Source organism: Calliopsis andreniformis, unplaced genomic scaffold, assembly GCF_051401765.1.
Source record: "Calliopsis andreniformis isolate RMS-2024a unplaced genomic scaffold, iyCalAndr_principal scaffold0465, whole genome shotgun sequence".
In the NCBI taxonomy this organism is placed as follows: Eukaryota; Metazoa; Arthropoda; class Insecta; order Hymenoptera; family Andrenidae; genus Calliopsis; species Calliopsis andreniformis.
Window position 1 is genome coordinate 17501 of NW_027480874.1, and position 7500 is coordinate 25000.

A 7500-nucleotide genomic window follows, 5' to 3' on the forward strand; every position below is an offset into this window, starting at 1 on the left:
GGAGCACAAGCTCCAAGTAAAGAACGTACGGAAAATTCAAGGGAACGGCGTTCTGGTCGAAGCTTCCAAAAACAGTGACATCTCGGCACTGATTGGGAGCGGCAAGCTAAAGGAAGCAGGTCTAATAGTTGGTGCACCCGTAAGGAAAAACCCTCGCGTCATCGTATACGAAGTGCCGAGGAATGTCGACGACACAGCTACACTGCAGGCAATAGTGCAGCAAAATATGGAGGAGCATGAGAAGGCCAAGTTCAGGCACCAGGCTAAACTGGCCTTTAAAACTGGCAAGAAAGAGAAAGAACACTGTAACTGGGTACTGGAAGTCTCCAGAGAGGTCCGCGAGATCTTGATAAAAAAGGAGCGACTGTACGTTGGCTGGAGTTGCTGCAAGGTACAAGATTACGTAGCAGCGACGCGCTGTTACAAGTGCCACGGCTTCGGACACACCAGCAAACACTGCAAAGCCGAAAAGGACACCTGCGGTCACTGTGCATCACCCGGCCATGCATTTAAGGACTGCCCCGCGAAGAGCCGAAGCGCAATCTGCGCAAATTGCAAGAAGTCAGGGAAACCAGCAGACCATAGCGTGACCGACAGGAACTGCCCACAGTACGTCGCCGCAATCAACCAGGTCCTTCTACGAACCGACTATGGACAGTAGGCCAAACACGACCAATCAGCAGGAAATAAAAATAGTCCAATTAAACATGCGTCGGTCGCAGAATGTCACGCTAGAAGTTCGACAGCTCATGGACACCAAAGACATTGACTTGCTCTTAATGCAAGAGCCTTACAATGTAAAAGGGAAATTCATTGGCTTCGGCAGCCGCTCATCCATAATCACGGGCGGTCAACCTGGGGACACCGTGTTAGCCGGAATAGCTGTGACAACACAAAAGTTCACCGTGTTGAAAATAGCTCATCTATGCACCGAACACTGTACCGTTATTGAAATCACCGGTCCATCTGGGAGTATATATATAGCCAGTATGTACTTTCAGTGCTCTCACAACATAGAACCATATATAGGACAGCTTCAAACTATCGCGAGAGAACTCGCAGGAAAGAGACTCATAATTGCAGCTGATGTGAACGCCAAGTCTGCTTTATGGCACTCGAACCACACAGACGCTCGAGGAGAAAAATTAGAACAAATAATTGCACAGCTAAACTTGTACATCCTCAACGAACCCGATAACCCACCGACATACAGATCACACTCTGGCTCATCGAATATTGATGTGACAATCGTATCGGAGGAAATGCTAACATACACCGCGGAATGGTCAGTCAAAGAAGGCTGGACAACAAGCGACCACAATGCCATATTCTTTACCATAAGACCACCGGCAAGCAACTCTGTATTCAACACACCATCGCCACGTTATGACATAAGAAAAGCAAACTGGGAAAAATTTTATGAGACGCTGGAAACTGAAAAGACACATCACTTCGACAATCTAGAGTTACATACCAAAGAGGAAGTTGAGAACGCTGCCACCACCCTGCAGGAAATAATCCTCACAGCATGCGAGTCCTCAATTAAACATAAACGAACTCACAAGAAATCCATACCCTGGTGGACCGAATCACTAACGAAAATGAAACGACAAACGTACAAAGCCAGGAAAGCATACCAACTGGAGAGCCGCGATGAACAGAAGGCAGACAAGAAGCGAGAGTATCGGCGTATACTGAGGCGCTACTCTATAGAAGTTAAAAGGGCAAAAAGAACAAGCTGGCAGCAATTCGTGACTGAAGAAGGGAACGCAAACCCGTGGGGGACAGTCTATAAACTATATAGCAAGAAGATCACACCCGACAAGGCCCTATCGACACCCTCGGACCCAAACCGACTGTCCTTGACATGGGAAAACGCTGCGAAACACCTCCTTGACGCACTTGTCCCGGATGATACCGAAGACGCGACAGACATACAAAGAAACAGGAGAACAAATTCTACCATAGCACCAGATGCACCGGACACAAATGAATTCGACCACACGGATGTTCAGTTCGCAATTCTAGACCTTAAGAACGGCAAGGCTCCAGGACCCGATCGCATAGAGGTCGAAATATTAAAGGCCTCATACCCGGTGCTAAGAGAGGAACTACGGAGCCTGTTCAACGGCTGTCTCCGACTGGGAGTATTTCCAAAGGTTTGGAAGAGAGGAGCCATTCGAACTCTTCTGAAAGGACCAGAGAGAGATGAGTCACAGACATCATCGTACCGACCCATCTGTTTGCTACCAGTGATAGGCAAATGCCTCGAAAAGCTGCTAGCAAGAAGATTGCAGCCAGTCTTCTTGCACCCGGAGCACATGAGCGAGCGGCAGTACGGTTTCCGTAAAGGAAAGTCAACAACCGATGCCATAATACAAATGAGAGATCTTGTTAACTACTCGGAGCAAATCTACGGGCTAGCCATATTATTCGACATTGCTGGAGCGTTTGATAATGTTTGGTGGCCGAGTGTCCTCTGCAGACTATCGGAGCGGCGCTGCCCGAGGAATCTTTTCCATGTTATGACTAACTACCTCAGCGACCGGTCAGTGAAAATCATGGGGAAACACGGCGAGGCGCAGAAGAGTGTTAACAGAGGCTGTCCTCAAGGCTCCATTCTCGGGCCCCACCTCTGGAATCTCATCTTCGACAGCTTGCTCACCACGTTGCAAGCAACTGGCTTTGAAGCGGTGGCGTATGCAGATGATCTACTCATACTGGTATTCGGGAACAACAGACTGCAGTTAGAAGAACGAGGACAGGAAGCGGCAACAATAGTGGAAGGCTGGTGTCGGGAGGAGAAACTCTCACTATCGGCAAACAAGTCGGAAATGATACTTCTCAAGGGCTATCTAGATATCAAGAGACCACCGAAAATTAAAGTCCGGAACAAACAGATCAAAATGACCAAATGCGTCCGCTACCTGGGAGTCCATTTTGATACGCAGCAAGTGGTGAGAACTCATGTCGAAAAGATCAAGGCTAAAACAGCAGAAAAATTCAACGCTATGGCTGTGATAGCGAGAAAAGAATGGGGACTGAACCACAAAACTCTCCGTACACTTTACCGAGGTCTATTCGTACCAATTGCCACGTACGCAGCTGCGGCGTGGTACGATATGATAAACCTAACCCGAACAAGAGAATTACGTAGAGCCCAGAGACTTGCACTTCTACGTGTTACCAAGGCATACCGGACCATATCCACAGATGCCCTAACGGTCATAGCAGGCGAACTGCCTATAGACCTCAAAATCAAAGAGGCAGCTTTGAAATATATGACCAGGAAAGGAATGCCATATACAATCGGAAACTTCCATTTTCCAGAAGATGAGGAGCACGAACCACCTGAACGGGAAATAAATCGAGTTCTCATAAACGAATGGCAACAGGAATGGCAATCTTCAGAAAACGGCAGATACACTTACAATATATTTCCCAGTGTACACAACCGACTACGAAACATCCGACTACACATAAACCACTATGTGATGCAGTTTTTGAGCGGGCACGGTGATTTCGCTGCGAAGCTTAAGCAGAAGGGCCTGTCAGGCAGCCCATATTGCATTTGCGGAAGAGAGGAAGAAACACCGCAACATGTCCTCTTTGATTGTATTCGATACGCAGAAGAGAGAGCAGAACTACGTAGCAGAGCCACGCAGTTGGGAATTGAGTGGCCACCATCAATCACACGGCTAATCCAAGATGACATCCACAGTACCTTCACTACAACAGCCAAAGCGATTCTACGTAAGAAAGAAATGGACTGGAACACACACAGAACTCATCCTCAGAACCAGTAACAGAGAATCACAGGTAACAAACAAACCCTGACGACTCGAGCAGGCAGTGCTTCGGTACTGTTGTCGTAGGGTTCAATGGCGAAGGCAAAACCTAAGCCAACCTGCACGGGATCGGGCGAAAGCCGGCGGCTCTACCTCCTCGTGGTCCCCGCTGGACAGCTCTGCACGTTGCCCAGCAGCGTGCAGGGCTGACTAAATGAGCCGCTTCCCGAAAGGGTAGATCCAACTTGTCCGATGAATTCCGCTCGTGGAAGGAGGGCAGGGTTTTTCTAAGCCTAACGCGACATAACATCGACGTCGCGGGTTCCCCTGGTGGGGGTTCGCTGGAGAGTATGTCTTTGCCCATTCCATCTGGCGGGCCACAGTCGTTATGGTGGGAATCCATCGAGGCACGACGCGTCACTCGGTGACCGATTGGCCGACAACAAATGTCCCTATCTACTCTACGACTGATTCCGACTACCCTGACTACGTAGTGCAAAAGAAGTCAACCAGGAAGAAGAAGCCGAAGGACTCAGGCAATATAAAGCAGACAAATCCACCAGAAAAATCTGCAGGGCATGACAGTCCTGGGGTAACTAACCCCAACAATGACATGACCTCAAAAACCACCGAACCAAGCACTTCAAATAGGAAACCAACCTCAGCACCAGTAGCACCTGTTACACTAACAGCACCTAAAACACCCGCAGCAAATATCTATGATATTCTAAACAAGACATCTAGAGAAATAACAGCAGCAGAAGTCCGAAAAATCAAAGACTTTGCAATAGAAGCACACAACCTGATAAAATCACTTACCGAAGAAAACAGTAAACTCAAAGAGCAAATCAAACAGAATAACCTTGTCCAAAATAAGATAACAGCTCTGGACAACACACTTATGAATGCCGTCCAAAAGCTCACAGAGCTAAAGCACGACATTCCTGCCACTGGGAAATCCTACGCAGATAAAGTAAGGACAACGACAAGGATTACTGCTCCTCCGAAAATCACCAAACCACGGAATATAATAACAATATATCCGGCAGCCAAGAGTAGTATATCCACAAGCGAAGAAGCCAAGGAAGCACTAATTAAAAACATAACACCTGCAAAAGAAAAATTAAGAATCAGAAACGTAAGAAGAATCCATAACAACGGAGTTCTAGTGGAAACAGAGACGAAAGAAGATATGATAACAATCCTCAAAAGCGAGAAACTAGTAAAAGTGGGCCTAGTAGCTGGACTACCACCCAAGAAAAAACCAAATATGATTATCCACAATGTACCGAAGGATCAATCAGAAAAAGAAACACTAGCCGCAATCCGAAACCAAAACCTTGGACAAATTCCGGAAAGCACTTTCCAGGATGAGTTCAAATTTAAATTTATAACTGGAAGCAGACAAAAGGACACTGTCGACTGGGTGGTCGAAGTAAGTCCTACAGTAAGGAACATACTTAAAAAGAGCAGCAAAGTATTCATTGGGTGGAATGCATGCCCAATTCGAGATTACATGCCACTCAGCAGATGCTTTAAGTGTCAGCACTTTGGACACATCTCAAAGTACTGCCGTGCAGAAATCGAGACGTGTGGACACTGTTGCAGCGAAGGACACTCTTACAAAGATTGTCCAAAGAAAACAGAGCAACCAAAATGCATAAACTGCAAAAGGCATGGGAAAGATCACAACCACTCATCAAGAGCTCGTGACTGCCCCGCATATAAAAATGCAATGGAAAAACTACTTTCAAAAATAGACTATGGACCCTAAACCTTCCACAAGTAGTATACCCGCAACAACAGATCATCAAGAAATCAGAATAATACAACTAAATATGCGCCGGTCGCAAAATGTGACGCTGGAAGTCAGAAAGCTTATGGATAGTGAGAATATCGATATACTCTTAATGCAGGAACCATACAACATAAGAGGAAAGTTTATCGGCTTCGGCTCGCGCTCACCCATAATAACAGGTGGCCCTCCAGGAAGTACTGTGTTGGCTGGAATAGCCATTAGAACACAAAGATTTACCGTACTAAAGATAGCTCATCTGAGCAACGATCACTGCACTGTCATTGAAATTACTGGGCCCTTTGGTAATATCTACATAGCGAGCATGTATTTCCAATGCTCACACAGCATTGACCCCTATATAGAGCAGCTTCAGAACATCGTAAGGGAACTGTCGGGTAAAAAGCTTATAATTGCAGCCGATGTGAATGCCAAATCAGCGCTATGGCACTCTAGCCACACGGACGCGAGAGGAGAGAAACTCGAACAAGCAATTGCTCAGCTGAACCTGTACACTCTCAACGAGGCTGATAACCCTCCAACGTACAGGTCACATACTGGATCATCAAACATCGACATAACAATAGCATCGGAGGAAATACTGAGGTACACCGCGGAGTGGTCAGTAAAAGAAGGATGGACCACTAGCGATCACAACGCAATATATTTCACCATTAAGCCACCAGCAAACAATTCCGTAATGAGCACACAATTACCACGCTATGATATCAAAAAAGTAAATTGGGACAAATTTTACGAAACACTTGAAACCGAAAGGAACCACCGCATAAGTAGCCATCACCTTCGTTCCAAGAACGAAGTAGAGGACGCCGCCACCACTCTCCAGGAAATAATCCTCACCGCATGTGAGGCGGCAATGAAACATAAACGGCCCCATATCAAGTCTGTGCCATGGTGGACAGAATCCCTGACAAAGAAGAAGCGACAAACGTACAATGCTAGAAAAGCCTATCAAACGGAGCTGAACGAAGAACGAAGAGCGGACAAGAAACGGAAGTACCGGCGGATCCTAAGAGATTACTCAAAGGAGGTCAAGAAAGCGAAAAGAATCAGCTGGCATGAGTTCGTAACAAATGAAGGGAATGCAAACCCATGGGGTACAGTATACAAACTTCACAGCAAAAAGATCACTCCCGACAAGGCACTCTCCACACCGTCGAACTCAGATAATATGCCACTAACATGGGAAAATGCTGCGAGACATCTTCTGAACAATCTGGTCCCGGACGACACAGAAGACGTAACAGATATACAGAGAAACAGAAGAATAACCTCGTCTACGGTGTCAAATACGATGGACGCTGACGAATTCGACGAGACCGAAGTCCACCTTGCGATTCTAGATCTCAGAAACGGCAAGGCTCCAGGCCCCGATCGTATAGAAGTGGAAGTAATAAAAGCTGCATACCCGCTACTAAAGGCGGATCTGCTTCGTCTCTTCAACGGTTGCCTCAGGTACGGAGTATTTCCCAGAGTCTGGAAAACAGGAGCAATCAGAACACTGCTGAAAGGACCAGAGAGGGATGAATCCCTGACATCCTCCTACCGACCTATCTGCCTACTTCCAGTATTGGGGAAGTGCTTCGAAAAACTGCTGGCCACCAGGCTCCAACCAATATTCATGAACCCAGACCACATGAGTAATCAACAGTTCGGCTTTCGTAGAGGCAAATCAACAACTGATGCTATCTTATACATGAGGGAACTAGTAAACAACTCAGAACAAATCTATAGCCTGGCCATACTCTTTGATATTGCTGGAGCCTTCGACAATGTCTGGTGGCCGAGCGTCCTGTGCAGGCTGGCGGAGCGACGTTGTCCAAAGAATCTTTTCGACGTCATGAGGGACTATCTTACCAACCGAACTGTGAAGATTACGGGAAGGCATGGAGAGGT